Source organism: Scyliorhinus canicula, chromosome 8, assembly GCF_902713615.1.
Source record: "Scyliorhinus canicula chromosome 8, sScyCan1.1, whole genome shotgun sequence".
NCBI classification, from domain to species: domain Eukaryota; kingdom Metazoa; phylum Chordata; class Chondrichthyes; order Carcharhiniformes; family Scyliorhinidae; genus Scyliorhinus; species Scyliorhinus canicula.
In genome coordinates, this window is record NC_052153.1 from 79,501,140 (window position 1) to 79,523,265 (window position 22,126).

Below are 22,126 nucleotides of genomic sequence, written 5' to 3' on the forward strand. Positions count from 1 at the left end.
TTCATTTCCTGCAGAGAGCTCAGCACCTCAGCCTTAAAGTCTGCAAAACAGCGCAGGAGAGCAGCTTGCTGCTCCTGGGCCCACAGCCTCCACTCCTCTGGTGCTCCGCCGGCCGCCATCTTGGAATCCTGCCCCTATTTTTTCTGGGGAGCTGCTGCCGTTTTTTCCTCCTTTCCACTCAGAGTTCGAGTCATGAAATGTGGAGAAAGTCGATCAGCACACCTTCTCCCACTGGAAGACGTCGAAAAAAATTCCGTTTTGGGCTCTAAAAAGAGCCGAAAAGTCCGTTTTAGAATCGGGAGCTCCCAAATGTGCGGCTTCCTACGTCATCGCCGCCACCGGAAGTCCATTCCTGCCTACCCTGATAACATTTTACCCCTTGCTCATCTGGAATATATCTACTTGTGCCTTAAAGAAATTCCTGTAGAGCACTGAGATGTATGTAGGTCTGTAAATAAACAAGAATGGTTTTTTAAAAAACAACCAATGGTCGCATTCTTAGGGTAACAGGCAAATCCTAAAGAAACCTCATTTAGACACTGAACCCAAGATGAAACAAAGTGCCCCACCCATTATCCTTTTTTATTGGATTACTTTTTGCCGGTCACAGCATAATATTAGATGTTTCCCCAAGTTACACAAATATATGTTATACAAGATTTTCTTAACATCCAAGATTTATTTTCTGTTGTGGCAATGTGTGATAAACTCCAAAAAGACAAATAGTTTTGTGATTGGCCGCTGGGACTTACTATTTTTACCTAATTGGTGGACAGGAACATGGAAGTAAAATGGCAATAGTATTAAATAATTACTTTATCTCAATATTTACTTCACATTTTTTAAAAACACCAAACAATTATTCCAGTTCCTTATCTCAGAACCCTACCTCGATCTTTATAGTTGATCATGTTTTCAATTTGGGCTCTGCCAGGGCCAATCAGCTCCTGACCTCATTACATATTTGGTCCAAACATTAACAAAAGAGCTGCACTCAAGAGAAGAGGTGCAAACGACAGCCTCTGACATCAAGATAGCATTTGTGGCATCAAGGAACCCCAGCAAAACGGGAGTCAAGGGGAATCGGGGTGAAAAATCTCCACTAGTTGGAATCATATCAAGCGCAAGGGATGATGGTTGTGGTTGCTGGAAGTCAATTAACTCAGTCTCAGAACATCACAACATAGTTCCCCATGATCGTGTCCTTGGCCCAACCACCTTACATTGCTTTATTAATGACCTTCCTTCCATCACAAGATCATACAAATGGGGATATTCACAACCTTAAATATTTAGCCCACTCTGCATCTGCTCAACTCCTGTGCCTTCTGTTATTATCTATCCAAGGTTTTATATACAAGTTTTACCTCTGTGTTTGAGTTCTATCCTTCATGCAATAAACCCCAGCATTCGTTTACTTTTTAAGGCCTTCTTACCCTGCTTTGCTACTTTTTTTAGTTTATGCATCTGCATCCCTGGATCCCTCCACTTTATTCTAGACACATATTTTACAAGGGTTGTGTGGCCTCCTTGTTCTTTCCACCAACATGGATCACCTCACAATTTATGTTTAAGCTTATTTGCACACTCTGAAAATGTATTATGTCTTTGTTTTTTCACAGTCTCGTAGTAACTGCACTCCTGATTTTGAACTTGTAATTATGAATCCATGGCCAAAATTGCTTATGCAAATAGTGAACAGTGATCCCAGCACTGATCGATGTGAAATACCATATTACTTTGCCTTTTTTTGCAGTTCATATTTGCCATTCAGGGCGCAATTTAACAGACACATTTCTAAGTGTCATTTGTGGCATGGGCAGCACGGTGGCGCAGTGGTTAGCACTGCTGCCTCACGGCGCCGAGGACCAGGGTTCGATCCCGGCCCAGGGTCAGTGTGGAGGTTGCACATTCTCCCCATGTCTGCGTGGGTCTCACCCCCACAACCCCTCTTGAGGAAGCAAGAGGGGTGCAGGATTTGGGCAAGCTAGCAGAATGGGCAATGAAGTCGCAAATGAAATACAATGTGGAAAAGTGCGAGGTTATGCACTTTGGAAGGAGGAATTTAGGCATTGACTATTTTCTAAATGTGGAAATGCTTTGGAAATCAGAAGCACAAAGGGACTTGTGAGTCCTTGTTCGTGATTCTCTTAAGGTTAATGTGCATGTTCAGTTGCCAATTAAGAAGGCAAATGCAATGTTAGCATTCATGTCGAGAGGGCTACAATACAAGACCAGGGATGAACGTCTGAGGCTATATAAGGCTCTGGTCAGACCCGATTTGGAGTATTGTGAGCACTTTTGGGCCCCATATCTAAGAAAGGATGTGCTGACCTTGGAAAAGGTATAAAGAAGGTTCACAAGAATAATCCCTAGAATGAAGAATTTCTCATATGAGGAACGATTGAGAACTCTGGGTCTGTACTCGTTGGAGTTCAGAAGGATGAAGGAGGATCTTATTGAAACTTACAGGATACTGCGAGGCCTGGATAGAGTGGACGTGGAGAGGATGTTTCCACCTGTAGGGAAAACTAGAACCAGAGGACACCATCTCAGACTAAAGGGACGATCCTTTAAAACAGATGAGGAGGAATTTCTTCAGTCAGAGGGTAGTGAATCTGTGGAACTCTTTACTGTAGAAGACTGTGGAGGCCAAATCACTGAGTATCTTTAAGACAGAGAAAGATAGGTTCTTGATTAATAAGGGGATCAGGGATTATGGGGAGAAGGCAGGAGAATGGGGATGAGAGAATATCAGCCATGATTGAATGGAGGAGCAGACACGTTGGGACGAGCGGCCTAATTCTGCTCCTATGTCTTACGGTCTAACCCAAAGATGTGCAGAGTAGATGGACTGGCCATGCTAAATTGCCCCTTAATTGGACAAAAATAATTGGGTACTCTAAATTAATTTTTTTTAGAAGTCATTTGTGATGGGCTTTGCTGGGAGTTGCTCACCGGCTCTGCCGGCAAGTTCCACACTGCTATCGAACGACATTTAGGGCATGATTTAATAGCCGCGATGTGCTTAAACAAGGGCACGACAATGCAATCAGATCGCAGGAGAGGCCAAAAACAAGAACCGTGCCAGGCACCTAATCGGTTTGCGATCTAACTGGCCCTCTCCCGTTGGCAAAATAAGGAACCCGTCGTAGTGTGGCGAGACATCAATAATCACCACTTCTGGCCAATCCCCATACAATTAAGGAGAGCGACTCCCGATGTAACGGCCTTCAGTGATCTAACTGCCTCCCCATCAAGTGATCATGTGGGTGCCGATTAATACACCTTCTTAAAAACGTTAAGCTGGCGGAAGGGCTGCTGTGGGGAATCGAGCAGCTTAGTAGCCATCTTCGCTCCTGAGCAATGACCCTGGGAGCACTGTGCTTGATACCTAGGTGCTTGGAGGGGGGATGGAGGAGCCTTCAGGATACCGGTCTCAGTCGGGGTGGCCTGCCATCAGTGGTGATGGTGAGGGGTGGGGGGAGATGGATGTCCTAGCATCCGCACTACGGGCCACCATGCCAGCCCCAGATCGTGTGTTCCCGTTCCGTGGGCAACCCCAAACATTGCCTGTCTGCCCCACTGACCACCCATAACTTCCACTGACTGGGGTTGCCCCGAGCTGCATGGCTGAACGCTATCACTAATTGGGAATTGGCAATCATAGTTAAGTGAGCAGTTCACAGACCCCAAGTGGCTTCCTGCAGGTAGGCTTGCTATGTAGCATGTGGGAGTCATTGCCTAGCGTCCCAATCAGACCATGCTGCCTGGACTCTGTGCCTGAATACTGCAGGAGGCAACACCATGAAAGCAGCAGCCAAAATAGATAGATAGAGAAATACAGCACAGAACAGGCCCTTCGGCCCACGATGTTGCGCCGAACTTTTGTCCTAGGTTAATCATAGAATTTTGGACAATTTTTCATGGCCAATCCACCCAACCTGCACATCTTTGGACTGTGGGAGGAAACCGGAGTACCCGGAGGAAACCCACTCAGTCACGGGGAGGATGTGCAGACTCCACACAGACAGCGACCCAAGTCGAAATCGAACTTGGGACCCTGGAGCTGTGAAGCAATTGTGCTATCCACAATGCTACCGTGCTGCCCTTAAGAAGTTAACCTACACTCCATTATTCTACCCTAATCCATGTACCTATCCAATAGCCGCTTGAAGATCCCTAACGTTTCCGACTCAACTACTTCCACAGGCAGTGCATTCCATGCCCCCACTACTCTCTGGGTAAAGAACCTACCTCTGACATCCCCTCTATATCTTCCACCATTTATCTTAAATTTATGTCCCCTTGTAATGGTGTGTTCCACCCGGGGAAAAAGTCTCTGACTGTCTACTCTATCTATTCCCCTGATCATCTTATAAACCTCTATCACGTCGCCCCTCATCCTTCTCCGTTCTAATGAGAAAAGGCCTAGCACCCTCAACCTTTCCTCGTATGACCTACTCTCCATTCCAGGCAACATCCTGGTAAATCTCCTTTACACCTTTTCCAAAGCTTCCACATCCTTCCTAAAATGAGGTGACCAGAACTGCACACAGTACTCCAAATGTGGCCTGACCAAGGTTTTGTACAGCTGCATCATCACCTCACGGCTCTTAAATTCAATCCCACTGCTAATGAACGCTAGCACACCATAGGCCTTCTTCACAGCTCTATCCACTTGAGTGGCAACTTTCAAAGATCTATGAACATAGACCCCAAGATCTCTCTGCTCCTCCACATTGCCAAGAACCCTACCATTAACCCTGTATTCCGCATTCAGATTTGTCCTTCCAAAATGGACAACCTCACACTTGTCAAGGTTAAACTCCATCTGCCACTTCTCAGCCCAGCTCTGCATTCTATCTATGTCTCTTTGAACCGACAACAGCCCTCCTCACTATCCACAACTCCACCAATCTTCGTAACATCTGCAAATTTACTGACCCACCCTTCAACTCCCTCATCCAAGTCGTTAATGAAAATCACAAACAGCAGAGGACCCAGAACTGATCCCTGCAGTACGCCACTGATAACTGGGCTCCAGGCTGAATATTTGCCATCCACCACCACTCTCTGTCTTCTATCGGTTAGCCAGTTTGTTATCCAACTGGCCAAATTTCCCACTATCCCATGCCTCCTTACTTTCTGCATAAGCCTACCATGGGGAACCTTATCATATGCCTTACTAAAATCCATGTACACTACATCCACTGCTTTACCTTCATCCACATGCTTGGTCACCTCCTCAAAGAAGTCAATAAGACTTGTAAGGCAAGACCTACCCCTCACAAATCCGTGCTGACTATCCCTAATCAAGCAATGCCTTACCAGATGCTCAGAAATCCTATCCCTCAGTGCCCTTTCCATTACTTTGCCTACCACTGAAGTAAGACTAACTGGCCTGTAATTACCAGGGTTATCCCTATTCCCTTTTTTGAACAGGGGCACGACATTCGCCACTCTCCAATCCTCTGGTACCACCCCTGTTGACAGCGAGGACGAAAAGATCATTGCCAACGGCTCTGCAATTTCATTTCTTGCTTCCCATAGAATCCTTGGATATATTCCGTCAGGCCCGGGGGACTTGTCTATCCTCAAGTTTTTCAAAACGCGCAACACATCTTCCTTCCTGACAAGTATCTCCTCAAGCTTATCAGTCTGCTTCACGCTGTCCTCTCCAACAATATGGCCCCTCTCATTTGTAAATACTGAAGAAAAATACTTGTTCAAGACCTCTCCTATCTCTTCAGATTCAATACACAATCTCCCTCTACTGTCCTTAATCGCACCTACCCCGGCTCTAGTCATTCTCATATTTCTCACATATGTGTAAAAGGCCTTGGGGTTTTCCTTGATCCTACCCGCCAAAGATTTTTCATGCCCTCTCTTAGCTCTCCTAATCCCTTTCTTCAGTTCCCTCCTGGCTATCTTGTATCCCTCCAGCGCCCTGTCTGAACCTTGTTTCTTCAGCCTTACATAAGTCTCCTTCTTCCTCTTAACAAGACATTCAACCTCCCTTGTCAACCATGGTTCCCTCACTCGACCATCTCTTCCCTGCCTGACAGGGACATACATATCAAAGACACGCAGTACCTGTTCCTTGAACAAGTTCCACATTTCACTTGTGTCCTTCCCTGAAAGCCTATGTTCCCAACTTCTGCACTTCAATTCTTGTCTGACAGCATCGTATTTACCCTTCCCCCAATTATAAACCTTGCCCTGTTGCACGCACCTATCCCTCTCCATAACTAAAGTGAAAGTCACAGAATTGTGGTCACTACCTCCAAAATGCTCCCCCACTAACAAATCTATCACCTGCCCTGGTTCATTACCAAGTACTAAATCCAATATGGCCTCCTCTCTGGTCGGACAATCTACATACTGTGTTAGAAAAGCTTCCTGGACACATTGCACAAACACTACCCCATCTAAACTATTTGATCTAAAGAGTTTCCACTCAATGTTTGGGAAGTTGAAGTCACCCATGACTACTACCCTGTGACTTCTGCACCTTTCCAAAATCTGTTTCCCAATCTGTTCCTCCACATCTCTGCTGCTATTGGGGGGCCTATAGAAAACTCCCAACAAGGTGACTCTCCTTTCCTATTTCTGACTTCAACCTATATTACCTCAGTAGGCAGATCCCCCTCGAACTGTCTTTCTGCAGCTGTTATACTATCTCTAATTAACAATGCCACCCCCCCACCTCTTTTACCATCCTCCCTAATCTTGTTGAAACATCTATAACCAGGGACCTCCAACAACCATTTCTGCCCCTCTTCTATCCAAGTTTCCGTGATGGCCACCACATCGTAGTCCCAATTACCGATCCATGCCTTAAGTTCACCCACCTTATTCCTGATGCTTCTTGCATTAAAGTATACACATTTCAACCCATCTCCTTGCCTGCAAGTACTCTCCTTTGTCATTGTTACCTTCCCCACTGCATCACTACGTGCTTTGGCGTCCTGACTATCGTCTTCCTTAGTTGCTGGACTACAGATCCGGTTCCCATTCCCCTGCCAAATTAGTTTAAACCCTCCCGAAGACTACTAGAAAACCTCCCCCCAATCCGAACACATAGGGGCTGAGCCCCAGCACCGGGGACATTTCAGCGACCAGAGGGAGGGTTTGCACACCAGGGAGGGGACTAGCGCCCGGTCCAGGTAACATTACGTGTGGGTGTCTGGGGTACAGGGTCTTGGGTTTGGTGACCAGGGCCCTCACTGCGGTCGGGGGCACATGGACAAAGCTTGTCGGATGGCAGGGAATGTGTGTCTGTTGAGGGGGGTGTGGAGGGGAAGACAGCACAGGGGGAATGCAGGGTCCTGGGGTGGAAACACCGCTGGTTGCCTGCTTCACACCCTCTCCAAATTCTTACAAATATTACATGGAATGGATGATATCTTGGAGCTCATGGAAATTGCCCTTGTGGTGCTGCTGCAGGCCAGGCAGCCAAACTGCCGAAGAAGGCGGCGAGAAGGCAGCGGCAAGAATATCGACAGAGGCTTGAGGCAGCGGCCCATGTGCAGGGCCCTGCCCCACAACCCGAGGTCCCTGCTGCCCATGAGGCCAAGGTGGGATTCAGAGGGGGAGACCGGCGATGGCCCAAGGTGTACAGGTGTCGTTGGTCTTCCGAGCAATTGACAGACAAAGTATGCCACAGGAGGATCCGCCTCAACAGGAAAAGGTGCAGCACCTATCCTCGCGGATTGGCATCATGTGGAGCAGGAGGATACCTGCTCCTGGTAGCCGTAAAGGCCACTGCAGCCCTGAACATCTACGTCACAGGATCATTCCAGGGCTCGAACGGAGACTTGTGTGACATCTCACAAGCTACAGCTCCCAAGTGCATTAGTGAGGTCATGGATGCTCTGTTTGCCCTGGCAGTGGCCCATATAAACTTTGACATAGGCAGGGCCCAACAGGATATCTGGGCAGCAGGGTTATCCGCTTTCTCCGGGAGGTCCCAGGTCCAGGGCCATCTGGGAGTGCCCTACATCAACAGGACGGCGTTCCACTCCCTTAACATCCAGCTTGTGTGCGACGGCCACATGAAGATCATGCACATGTGTGCATGCTTCCCAGGGTGTGTGCACAACAGCTACATCCTGGGGTAGTCGGACATCCCTGGTCTCTTCGAGGACCATCCCAGAATGGCTGGTGGCTCTTGAGGGATAGGGAGTACCCACTGAGGACCTAGCTAACGAGGCCATTGTTAATGCGAGACCCGATGCAATGAGGCCCATGTGCCCAAATGGGCTGTCATTGAGCAGTGTATCGGACTCAAGAGGATGCTTCAACCACACTGGTGGCGCAATGCAGCACACCTCCTAGAGGGATGCCCATTTTATGGTGGTCTGCTGTGCACTCCATAACCTGGCACAGCAGTGGGACGATGTGCTGGAGGTGGAGGAACATGTGGCCACTTCTGAGGAGCAGAACGACGAGGAGGAGGTGCCATACCATAAGGTGTTGGAGGACGAGCCCGGGGAGGACCTGCAGAGCCTGTTGGAAGATGGAAGACAAGCGACAAGGGTCCGACAAGCCCAGAGGTCCTTATCCTTGCCTGCTTCACATAGGACATGGCCGCGCGTCTGTCATTCCCCCTTTCCTCCCCTCTTTCCCCTCCCCAGCCCCTCGTCCCCACACCCTTGAGCCTTCCCCCTCCCCTGAGCCTTTCCCCTCCCCCATTCTGGTCCACCCTCCCAGGATCTCCCAGGATTAGTGTAACATCACTCCAGGTCAATGGCACTGTGTCGGGGCATTCAGAGCATCGCTGTCGAGAGCAGAGGGGTGATTAGAACCTGTTGAGAGCTGAACACAGGTGCTCCTCAATTTTTGCTATAGTCTGACTCCTGCCTATGTGCTGAGTGCTCGCTCATACCTGTCACCTGCGCGTGATGTTCCTGGGTGTAGGGGAGAAGAGACATCCAGGACTTCCCCGAAGCAAGTGTCAGGGGTATCATATGTCTTGTGTGCAACGCATTGAAATGTTGTACATATCTGTCCCCAACGGTGGTGCCATCCCACCTTCGCCAGCCCTCCCAACTCCCCCCCCCCCCCCCCCCCCCATGCCATTGTGATCCTCAACCTGCTTAGCCTTCCGTGCTCTACCGCTGCATCTCGGTGGTGTCCCCTGGATGCACATTAGAGGTGGAGGCAGCCTGCTGCCTATCGCGTCCCATGGCCTTTGATACAACTGGTGGGCATCCTCTGGGGCCGGAAGAAACTGGTCAACCTGCCGCCGGCATAAGCCTTGCGTGCCACCCCGTTCCGGCTGCTGACTATGAGACGCACAGTCATCAGGTGGGGTGGGTCTCAGGTGAGCTGATGGCCACCATCGTCACTCCAGTTCACCTCAGGGAGGAGGGCAGCTGGATCCAGCCCCTGCGTCACCGGGCTCTGCCAGCCCTGGTGGTTCCCCAATGTCTGCACACGCTGTTGATGCCTTCTGCAGTGCTCCTCAGTGCGACATGCTCTGGCGTGCCCACCTATGTGCACCTGAGACTGGGACACCACCCCCAACGACCGAGTCATGCTCTGGGAGGATTCTTCATAGCCACCTGACACTGGAACATGCTCCTCAGAAACTCATCAAGGTTCACCTGCGACTGGGACATGCTATCGAGGCCCTCAGCCATGGCCATCACAGACTGAGCCATGTTTTGGATACCTCCACTCATGGTGCTGACGTTGTGCGCTAGGCTCTCCACTGCGGCCGCCACCGTAGCTCAGTTAGCCTAGGTGCCACGCATTGCCAGTGCCATCTCCTGCACCCGTAGCCTCTGGGACTCCTCCAATCGGCTATGGACCTGCTGGAGTGTCGCTAAATCCTCCTCTGAATCTCATGGCCGCACCCTAGAATCTGCATCAGCTCCAGGTAAACCTGGTCCAGAGGCACAGCTTCTGACTGGGGACTCAGTTGGGTCCTGGGATCCAGCAGGGACCTGGGATGCAGCAGATCTCCGACTGCTGTCTTGCATGGGTGTTCCTGCCTCTACCTGATATGCATCAGCAACTGTGTGGTGCTCACCAGAATGTGCCCCAGAAGCCTGTCCACTGCTGCTGCCCACCAAGGTGTGTCTCTCTGTGCTGATGGAGGGTGGGGATGACAGCTGTGCACAAATGCGGTGGTCTCAGGGATGCTGTTCCTCTTAGTGGCACTCCTCAAGCTGATGGCCGCTGCCACTTCCTCCCAGGGGCACTGGCTGTCCTGTGGCTGAACCTTCGATACCGCCGGGGGATCAGAACGTCCTGCCTGATTTAGAGGCGGGGCTGGACACCATCGGATGAGGGTCATGTGGGAGAATGGACATGTGGTCAGTGGGAGGGATATGTCAATGTGTATGGCATTAACAAGTCACATGTAACAGGTCATCTTGGTGGGGACCGGTGGAACCTCACCTCTGCGTCATAAGCCAACCTCTAAGTCGGGGACAGATCTGTCCTCGGCCACCTCCATGGCTTCCAGGGCCCATTCCTCAAGGGGGTAAGGACTGTGATGTCCAGCACCCCGCTGCCTTCTGTTGTGGGCCAACTTCTCTGGGGAAACAGAGTTGGCATCATGGGCTGTTCGCATTGTTTACCACAGCGGTGGGGAAAATTGGGCGGGTGGGGAGTATTGGGGGGGCGCAGCTTGAGCGACACTGCTGAACGTGGTGGGTTAGGGTACAGAATGGTGCGAGGCGGGGCGGTGCCAGACGAATGCTCTTTTGGGGGGCAGTCGTAAGTGACTGGGGCAGTGCCAGGGGGCCGGTGCAAACCCACCCATGTGGCCCGGTGGAGGTCGTTGATCTTCTTATGGCACGGGGTGCTGTTCCTCCTCGTGACGCTCTTTAAGCTGACGGCTGCTGCTACTTCCTCCCAGGCGGCACTGGCTACCCTGTGACTGAACCTTCGCTACCGTCGGGGGAACAGCACATCCTGTCAGATTTTGACCACGTCCAACAGTCTGGCCAGGTCGACATCCCCAAATAATGGGGCTGGTTTCCCTAGTGGCATGGCTGTGAGCTGTGTGAGGTTGGCTGTGCAGGTTCGGTTTTCGTGCTGCTCTCCTTTGTTAGTGGGGGGCTAGTGAGCGCGGTCCCGGCGAATCAGCCGGCGGGACAGACATTTGCAGTGTGAATCCTGTGGGGCCTCATTAATTGGGGCTTCCAATTAACTTTTTGTAGTGGTGATGGCCTCGCCAGGCTGAGCGCCAGGAAGCTCGTGACAGTTTCCGCTCACTACCACACTTAGGAAATTTTCCATTAAATTGCACCCTTCGTGGGTGGCCAGTTGTGGGCCCTGGGGAGTTTCTCACCAGTTTGGCCCACACTTAGAACTGCAGAGATGAACTTAAGAGACCAGGCCGCCATTTTGAAAGGGTGCCTGATCTCTAAATGAGGTTGTGGCTCCCCCACATCCCCATCCATGGATAATGGCACTCCCCCACACACATGGGCATTACCCCACATGCCTTCAAGTGAGGACAACCCGCTATGAAATCCCTGGGGACCTCCGACACCACCTTACAGGTAATCCGCTTCCAAGCCCCCCACCCGCCACCACCCAACCTCATACCATCGCGGCACCCTCCTTTCATGGGCATGGTCCACCTCGGGCTCTGATCCTTGGCAGTGCCACCCTGGCACTCTTGTATTTCCACCCTGCCAGTATTCCTGCCAGCCTGGCAGTGCCACATGGGCTTTATGTAGGGAAAAGTGTGTTGTTCCCAGTGAGCCCTCACGGATAGGGAAGAGGTCTGGAGAAATTGCCGTTTCAGCTGGCGAAGTCGAGCTTCAGGGATTGGGAATACAGGTGGCCCACAACTGGGCATTGTTGCCCAAGTTGAATTTGGCCAGTCTGGTAGAAGGAATGAAGGGAAATTGGATTTGTTTATTGGCATGTGTACCGAGGTACAGTGAAAAGTGTTTTTCTGCGAGCAGCTGAACAGATCATTAAGCACATGGGAAGAAAAGAAAATACATAATAGGGAAACAGAAGATAGACAATGTAACTACACAAACACCAGCATTGGATGAAGCATAAAGGGTGTAGTGTCAATGAGGTCAGTTCATAAGAGGGTAATTTAGGAGTCTGGTAACAGCTTTTGAGTCTGCTCGTGCGTGTTCTCAGACTTCTGTATCTCCTGCCCGATGGAAGAGGTTGGAAGAGTGAGTAAGCCGGGTGGGAGGAGTCTTTGATTATGCTGCCTGCTTTCCCCAGGCAGCGGGAGGTGTAGATGGAGTCAATGGATGGGAGGAAGGTTCGTGTGATGGACTGGGCGGTGTTCACGACTCTCTGAAGTTTCTTGCGGTCCTGGGCCGAGCAGTTGCCATACCAGGCTGTGATGCAGCCAGATAGGATGCTTTCTATGGTGCATCTGTAAAAGTTCATAAAGGTTAATGTGGGCATGCCAAATTTCCTTAGTTTCCTGAGGAAGTATAGGCGTTGTTGTGCTTTCTTGGTGGTAGCATCGACGTAGGTGGACCAGGACAGATTTTTGGAGATGTGCACCCCTAGGAATTTGAAACTGCTAACCATCTCCACCTCAGCCCCGTTGATGCTGACAGGGGTGTGCACAGTACTTTGCTTCCTGAAGTCAATGACCAGTTCTTTAGTTTTGCTGACATTGAGGGAGAGATTGTTGTCGCTGCACCACTCCACTAGGTTCTCAATCTCCCTCCTGCATTCTGACAAGTCGTTATTCGAGATCCGGCCCACTATGGCTGCATCGTCATCTTTGATATAGAACATAGAACGATACAGCGCAGTACAGGCCCTTCGGCCCACGATGTTGCACCGACATGGGAAGTCAAAAACTAAAGGCCATCTAACCTACACTATGCCATTATCATCCATATGCTTATCCAATAAACTTTTAAATACCCTCAATGTTGGCGAGTTCACTAGTGTTGCAGGTAGGGCATTTCACGGCCTCACCACTCTTTGCGTAAAAAACCCACCTCTGACCTCTGTCCTATATCTATTACCCATCAATTTATGGCTATGACCCCTCGTGCTAGCCACCTCCATCCGCAGGAGAAGGCTCTCACTGTCCACCCTATCTAACCCTCTGATCATTTTGTATGCCTCTATTAAGTCACCTCTTAACCTTCTTCTCTCTAACGAAAACAACCTCAAGTCCATCAGCCTTTCCTCATAAGATTTTTCCTCCATACCAGGCAACATCCTGGTAAATCTCCTCTGCACCCGTTCCAAAGCTTCCACGTCCTTCCTATAATGAGGCGACCAGAACTGTACGCAATACTCCAAATGCGGCCATACCAGAGTTTTGTACAGCTGCAACATGACCTCATGGCTCCGGAACTCAATCCCTCTACCAATAAAGGCCAACACACCATAGGCCTTCTTCACAACCTTATCAACCTGGGTGGAAACTTTCAGGGATCTATGTACATGGACACCGAGATCCCTCTGCTCATCCACACTACCAAGAATTTTACCATTAGCCAAATATTCCGCATTCCTGTTATTCTTTCCAAAGTGAATCACCTCACACTTCTCTACATTAAACTCCATTTGCCACCTCTCAGCCCAGCTTTGCAGCTTATCTATGTCCCTCTGTAACCTGCAACATCCTTCCACACTGTCTACAACTCCACCGACTTTAGTGTCGTCTGCAAATTTACTCACCCAACCTTCTGTGCCCTCCTCTAGGTCATTTATAAAAATGACAAACAGCAACGGCCCCAGAACAGATCCTTGTGGTACGCCACTCGTAACTGAACCCCATTCTGAACATTTGCCATCAACCACCACTCTCTGTCTTCTTTCAACTAGCCAATTTCTGATCCACATCTCTAAATCACCCTCAATCCCCAGCCTCCGTATTTTCTGCAATAGCCGACCGTGGGGAACCTTATCAAACGCTTTACTGAAATCCATATACACCACATCAACTGCTCTACCCTCGTCTACCTGTTCAGTCACCTTCTCAAAGAACTCGATAAGGTTTGTGAGGCATGACCTACCCTTCACAAAACCATGCTGACTATCCCTAATCATATTATTCCTATCTAGATGATTATAAATCGTATCTCTTATAATCCTCTCCAAGACTTTACCCACAACAGACGTGAGGCTCACCGGCCTTTAGTTACCGGAGTTATCGCTACTCCCCTTCTTTAACAAAGGGACCACATTTGCTACCCTCCAGTCCTCTGGCACTATTCCTGTAGCCAATGATGACATAAAAATCAAAGCCAAAGGCTCAGCAATCTCTTCCCTGGCTTCCCAGAGAATCCTAGGATAAATCCCATCAGGCCCCGGGGACTTATCTATTTTCACCTTGTCCAGAATTGCCAACACTTCTTCCCTACGCACCTCAATGCCATCTATTCTAATAGCCTGGGTCTCAGCATTCTCCTCCACAACATTATCTTTTTCCTGAGTGAATACTGACGAAAAGTATTCATTTAGTATCTCGCTTATCTCCTCAGCCTCCACACACAACTTCCCACCACTGTCCTTGACTGGCCCTACTCTTACCCTAGTCATTCTTTTATTCCTGACATACCTATAGAAAGCTTTTGGGTTTTCCTTGATCCTACCTGCCAAAGACTTCTCATGTCCCCTCCTTGCTCGTCTCAGCTCTCTCTTTAGATCCTTCCTCGCTTCCTTGTAACTATCAAGCGCCCCAACTGAAACTTCACGCCTCATCTTCACATAGGCCTCCTTCTTCCTCTTAACAAGAGATTCCACTTCTTTGGTAAACCACGGTTCCCTCGCTCGACCCCTTCCTCCCTGCCTGACTGGTATGTACTTATCAAGAACATGCAATAGCTGTTCCTTGAACAAACTCCACATATCCAATGTGCCCAACCCTTGCAGCCTACTTCTCCAACCTACACATCCTAAGTCATGTCTAATGGCATCATAATTGCCCTTCCCCCAGCTATAACTCTTGCCCTGCGGGGTATACTTATCCCTTTCCATCACTAACGTAAAGGTCACCGAATTGTGGTCACTGTTTCCAAAGTGCTCACCTACCTCCAGATCTAACACCTGGCCTGGTTCATTACCCAAAACCAAATCCAATGTGGCCTCGCCTCTTGTTGGCCTGTCAACATATTGTGTCAGGAAACCCTCCTGCACACATTGTACAAAGAACGACCCATCTAATGTACTCGAACTATATCTTTTCCAGTCAATATTTGGAAAGTTAAAGTCTCCCATAACAACTACCCTGTTACTTTCACTCTTTTCCAGAATCATCTTCGCCATCCTTTCCTCTACATCCCTAGAACTATTAGGTGGCCTATAGAAAACTCCCAACAGGGTGACCTCTCCTTTCCTGTTTCTAACCTCAGCCCATACTACCATACTATGAGCTTGACTGGGATTATGGTGTTGAAGGCAGATCTGCAGTCAATAAATAGGAGTCTGATGTAGGAGTCCTTGTTGTCGAGATGCTCTAGGGATGAGTGTAGGGCCAGGGAAATGGCGTCTGCTGTGGGCCGGTTGCGACGGTATGCAAACTGCAGTGGATCAAGGCTCTCTGGGAGCATGGAGATGCTGCGCTTTATGATCAACCTCTCGAAGCACTTCATTACGACTGAAGTCAGGGCCATCGGACGGTAGTCATTGAGGCATGTTGCCTGGTTCTTCTTTGGCACCGGTATGATGGTGGTCTTCTTGAAGAAGGTGAGTACCTCGGAGTGGAATAGGGACAGGTTAAAGATGTCTGCAGGCTCTGAGTGCATGACCAGGGATCCTGTCCGGTTTGAAGAGGTGGGATGCTCTGTCGCTACCGTTGGCAGGGCAGGTTCATACTGTGAAAATGACGGTCCTCCCAAAATTCTTATCTTCCAGAGGCTCCCGGTCTTTTTACCCAAATCCTTCTTTGGGAAGATTAATAAGCTGATTTCAGCCTTTGTTTGGGCAGTCAAGCCACCTCGATCACTGTTTGGAGAGCCTTTTTGCACAGGGATTGGCAATCAAGGGGGTTAGCATTGCCGAATTTGATGAACTACTACTGGGCGGAAAATGTTGAGAAGGTTCAGATATGGAACAAGGAGGAAGGTTCGGTGTGGGGGCAGAAAGAAGAAGCTTCCTGTATCGGGTCATGCTTGAGGGTATTGGTGACACCTCCTCTTCCGTTCTCTCCGGCCAGGTACTCCATGAGTCCGGTGTTGGTAGCCTCGGTAAGAGTCTGAAACCAGTTTAGGCAACGTTTTAAGCTACAGGCAATGTTGTTCAGGCTGCTGATATGTGAGAACCACAGATTTATGCCGGCGGGATTGGACTCAACATACAGGGTCTGGGAAGGGGAAGCGGGAGAGAGGTTTAGGGATTTGTTTGTGGTGGGTAGATTTGTGGGGTTGGAAATATTTCAGCTCCCAGGTGGGAATTGGATTCAGATATTTACAGTTTAGGAAGTTTATGCAGAAGCAGCTGGCTCCGTTTCCTCAGTTGCCACACCCCTCATTGATGGACAAGGTAGTGTCTGAGGATGAGTTGGGAGAGGGGACGATTTTGGATATCTATGAGCAATTGATGAAGAGGGAGGGGGCCTTGCTGGAGGAAGAGTTGCGTGGTGCATTTGAAGTGGGGTCTGGACTGAGGCTTTTGTAGCCACCGAAGCTGGCCACTTCCCGACATAAAATGGAACATTGAGTTGCATGCAGGGAAAATTGGACAATGACAGAGAGGCAAGCAGGTTGCAGAACCTCTCTGTGGATTCTGTCTGTGAAGAAACCAGACAGCACAGAAACTAACAAGCTGCGCATATTAATTGAGCGATTCCCGGTGATTCCCAGGCACAATGGACACAACAATTAGAAGAGATTGAAACATTCTATAGCAGGTCAGACATCCCAGCACCAGTGGAGTCTGAAACAAAAGGACACGAATAAGGTGGAAAGAACCCACCCAGCGATCGAGGAACAGCCCCATTATTGGGGAAATTCAAATCAATCGATTGGGAAGAGACCCAATCGATTGCAAGTTTATAGAGGGACGGCCAGTTGGGCGCGAAACCCAAAACATTATAAGACAGAGACCCCGACCCCAGCTCTCTCTCTTAGCCAGACTCTCTTAGCCAGCCCTCCGCTCTATTAGCCGGCCCTCCCAGCAGAACACCTTTGCAGCAGCTCTCCAGGAATGTGAACGTGAGAGGCCTGGCCAATTGCTACACCGACAAGTGTCATACAATGCACGCTACGAGAGTAGACATTCCTGACCCCTTTAGTCCACACCAACTGGAAGCCTGCGGATCCAGGACAAAGCAAGAGGCCATTGTTCCCTGATCCGGCAGTTCCCTTATTTCAGATAAGTATTGGCCTAAGTAGTGGTAGGAACAGTTTAGTCTTAGTTTATATGCATGAGTAGCAAATAACTGTGTAATAATAAACGTGTCTTGTTTGAACTTACTAACTGGTGTATTGAGTCATTGATCTGAACTTGAACTTGAATCTTGTGGCAGTATCATAAGGATACCTGGCGACTCTAGAGCTAAGGAATAAAACAGAGCCAATTGAGTGTAAAGCACACTCACCCAGAACGAGCAAAACTTTACGTAAGTGTCGTATTCAATATTTTCCCCGCTTCGGGACTGTGATAGAGAAATTCAAACAGCATCCATTAAATGGTGAGCTCAGACAATGGACTACATTTTGTAGCTCGGATCAATACTGAATTGTGCAAAGCCCTTGTAATTAAACAGCAACTGCACTGCGCGTATCACCCACAGGCAGTAGGAATTCTGGAAAGATCCAACGGGACTTTAAAAGAAAAATTATCTAAATTAACTGAAGAAACTGGGTTAAATTGGCTAAAAGTATACCCTTGGCACTGTTTCACATGCGAGTGACTCCCCATTCACGGACCGGACTGTCAGCTGCAGAGATAGTCTATGGTCGGCCAATGAGGACTCCCTGGGATGCCCATGAAAAACCCCTAGAGGGAGTAGACCTCCATGTGATGGGGGAACAAATGCAGAACTATTTGAAGCAATTAACACTTCCTTTGAAGTTTCTTCACTCACAGGTAAAACAGGCACATCTCCCAGTAATGACAGGGACAGCCGTCCCTCGATATCCAGTGATCAAACCCGGAGACCACGTGTTGGTGAAAAACTGGGACAGAAAGAAACTAGAACAACGCTGAAGCGGACCCTTCCTCGTACTACTGACGACGCCAACTTCGGTCAAACTTGAAGGACGTGCCAGTTGGATACATCTATCCGATTGCAAGAAGATAGTCTCCAACCCAGACGAGAACACAGGATGAAGATCTTCAGTATAATTTTTGGACTTTCTGGACTACTTAGACTAATGGCCACTCAGTAGTAAAAAAAACGAACTAAATGAGACCTGCCTTCCAATACCTATTTACATATGTCATATCTTTACCCTGAAAAATTGAATATTAGTAAGTGTTGGGTTTGTACCCACAACCCCGTCCATTCGAGGGAAGGAATATCTCTCCAATCCCTCCCCTTTCATACCGCAGAGACAGTTGAATGGATTTTACGACAAAATCAAACAGGGATCAGGGGAGATAGGGGGAATATGAAAATATGGAGATCTGCTGGCTATGACATGACTAAATTTTCAGCTTCATATCAACCTACCTATAATCATGCCCTGACTCCACCCTCCCTCACTGTCCACTCGTATAATGTTCAAGGTTCCATATGTTTTAATAAATCAGGGAAAGGAAAGTTAATGGGGCAAAGTAGGTGCAACCTACCAATACAATCCCCTGGATGACATCAGCTGATGATTTTGCGGCCTACAATGGAACCAATTTTATATGCGGCACTAAAGCATATCCGTGGCTCCCCATTGATTGGACAGGATCCTGCTTTTTGGGATATGTCGTACCCCAAATGCGTCACCTACCCACCCTTATGCACTCCCCCTCGCGAGCAAAAAGAACAATTTCTAAAATGGAACGGGCAAGGCATCCAACAAACTGATCTACATGGCCTCAGCATTGGAACATCTGGCAAACGTAACGGCAACAGAAGCCAGGGACACTGGACAGGCACTGGCCGAGGTCTCAGCTGAGCTAGTGGCTGTCCGGACCGTGGCATTACAAAATCGACTGTCTTTGGATTATCTGTTAGCCTCGCAGGGAGGAACGTGCGCTATCGTAGGCCAAGAGTGCTGTACTTACATTCCAGATGGCTCTGAAAATATCACTAACCTGGCCGACCATATTAAGAAACAGGCTGCTCAAATTCAAGAAATTGGCAGTGAATTTCACGACTATAACCCGCCGGGTTGGCTAGGGTGGTTGGGTCATGGATTATTTGATTGGATCTTTAAGGCCTTTATTCTACTACTACTAATGCTACTAGGGATAGGATTGCTTGCCTGCTTGTGTAAATGCATTTTCAAACGAATCATGGATATACCTATTTAGCTAGTTGTCATGATATGACAAAAGGGGGGAGTGCGGTATTGTGTGAAGCAAATAATGGCATGATGGGAAAACTAGTCAAGTCTTCTTGGTACAATTGAATTTAAACTGATTTCACATAACCTAAGGCACAGATACAAAATACACAGATACAAACAGCCAAGGTCAACTTGACCTGAGAACTGGGTGACTCTGTGTATTTTGTATCTGTGCCTTAGGTTATGTGAAATCAGTTTAAATTCAATTGTACCAAGAAGACTTGACTAGTTTTCCCATCATGCCATTATCTGCTTCACACAATACCGCATAGGATAAACTCTATCTCCTCGTGTGCGAGACCGCATGAGTGGGTTCTTTCCAATGGTAGAGAACAGATGCGACTGGTGTTCAAGGGGGCCGGCCAACCACATACACATGCGCTGGTCCTGTCAGAAATTGGGGAAGTTCTGGGAGTCGTTTTTCAAGATAATGTGAGAGATTTTAGGGGCAAGGGTGTCTCCAGGTCTGTGGATGGTTATATTTGGGATATCGAATAAGCCAGGAGTACAGGAGGGGAGAAAGGCTGGTGTATTGGCCTCTGCCTCCCTGATAGCTCGGAGGAGGATTTTGCTAGGGTGGAAGGCTCCGGAGCCGCCAAATGTGAAATCGTGGGTGGGAGATCTGCTGGGAGTTCCTGCATCTGGAGAAAATTAAGTATGCCATTAGGGGGTCGGAGAAGGGGTTCAACTTGAGGTGGAGGCTGTTTATCTCCTTCTTCAATGATTGGTAGTCATCAGCAAATAGAGTGGGGGTACAGGTGGGATGGGGCTTGAAAAAAATAAAACGGGCACACAGGGTGGGTTGTTTATTATGAAAATTGTATAAAGTTGATTGAGTGTTGTGTACATTGTAAAATGGAAAATGTCCTGAATAAAAATATAATTTTAAAAAGGCTAATGGAATGTTATTTTTTGTTATGAGAGGAATTGAACATAAAAGCAAGGATGCTATGCTTCAGTTACAGGGCATTGGTGAGGCTACATCACGAATGTCGCGTGCAGTTTTAGTCTCCTCTGTGTATGGAAGCATGTAAATGAAGTAGAGTTGTTCAAGGAGGTTTAACGCGATTAATACCTGGAATAATTGGGTTGTCCTATGAAGATAAATTGGAAAGGTTGGGCTTGTTTCCACAAAAGTTAGAAGAGTGAGGGATGACTTGATTGAAATCTGTAAGATCCTGAATGATGAAGTGGAAAAGGTGGCCCCCCTTGTGGGCGAGTCCAGACTAGGGGGCACTGTTTTAAAATTAGGGGTCACCCTTATAGGACAGAGATTAGGAGAATTTGTTTCTCAGAGGGACGTATGGCTCCAGACTCACAGCAATGCGGCTCAGTCTTAAATGCTCTCGCAAGTCACACAGTTGTATCAAACGGCTGTGCTACTGGATTAGTGATCTGGAGACATGGGTTCATATGCCACCATGACAGCTGGGCAGTTAGATTAATTTTGAAAAATGAAATAAATAATTAACTATTGAACTGAATATAAAACCATGTGATTCAACGACTTTCTTTAGAGACTCAAATCTGCCATCCTTACTCAGCCTGGGTTGTATCTGCAATTCCACACCAACAGAAAATGTAATTCACCCCCAACTACCTTATGTAAATGGCATATCAAGCCACTCAGTTATATAGAAGATGATATCTCACTACCACCTTCTCAAGGACAATTAGGGACAAGCTTGTAAACGTCACCATCCCATGTCTGAACAAATAAAAATGGTGCAACCTAGATAGAAGTAAATTAATATCACTTATATGTGAGGACAGCCTTTATAATACCAAAAGATATCCAAACAAACAAAATAAAAAATACTGCAGATGTTGGAAAACTGAAACAAAAAACAGAAAATGTTGAAAACTTTCAGTAGGTCATGCGGTATCTGTGGTGAGAATAGGAAAGTGAGTGTTTTAGATGCAGGTCCTTCTTCAAAGAGGATCTGCTCCCACAAAGTTAAATGGTCTATTGTTTCTCTATAAATGCTGATATGCTGTGTTTTCCAGTATTTTCTGTTTTAGCATTGAAGAGCTGCTGTCAAGTACATTAATGGAATTCAAAAAGGTAACCTATTGTTTGGCACTGTGGTCAAAGAAAATATACCTTTTTTAGTGCGCCCATCAACCTTCAACGGTACAAAGTGTAGCAATTGATCTAATAATCCCATCGTGGTTCCAAACTTACTGTGAAGTTTAAATGTGGGAAATAAACTCCTTATTGTGTTATATTCAAATATGGTTTAATAACAACAACTTCCATTTATCTACTTCTTTTTATATAACAAAATGGGCCAAATCTCCTCCACGGAATCAAACATAATTTGATACTGAAGGCGCAAAGATAATATCAGGACAAAAGGTCAAAAACTGGCTTGGAGGTAGGTTTTAAGGAGCAACTTAAAGGAGGAGAAGAAGCAGACTGGTTTAGAGAGGGAATTCCAAGACTAAGGTTGCGGCAGCTGAAGACATCACCAATGGTAGAACCATTAAAATCATGCATACGTGAGACTTCAGAATTAGTGGGTTGTGGGGCTGAGTAAGGTGTACTTTTAGGCAAGTAGAGGTCAATGGGCAGCACGGTAGCATAGTGGTTAGCACAATTGCTTCACAGCTCCAGGGTCCCAGGTTCGATTCCCGGTTTGGGTCACTGTCTGTGTGGAGTCTGCACGTTCTCCCCGTGTGTGCGTGGGTTTCCTCAGGGGGCTCCGATT

At 48.0% G+C, this 22,126-nt stretch overlaps 1 protein-coding gene across 3 annotated transcripts in view; it reads right to left on the bottom strand.

Moving 5' to 3' along the window:
* Positions 1-22,126, bottom strand: part of LOC119970344 (aminopeptidase O (putative)) — a 335,542-nt gene that overhangs the window by 17,326 nt on the left and 296,090 nt on the right. The window lies entirely within an intron of this gene.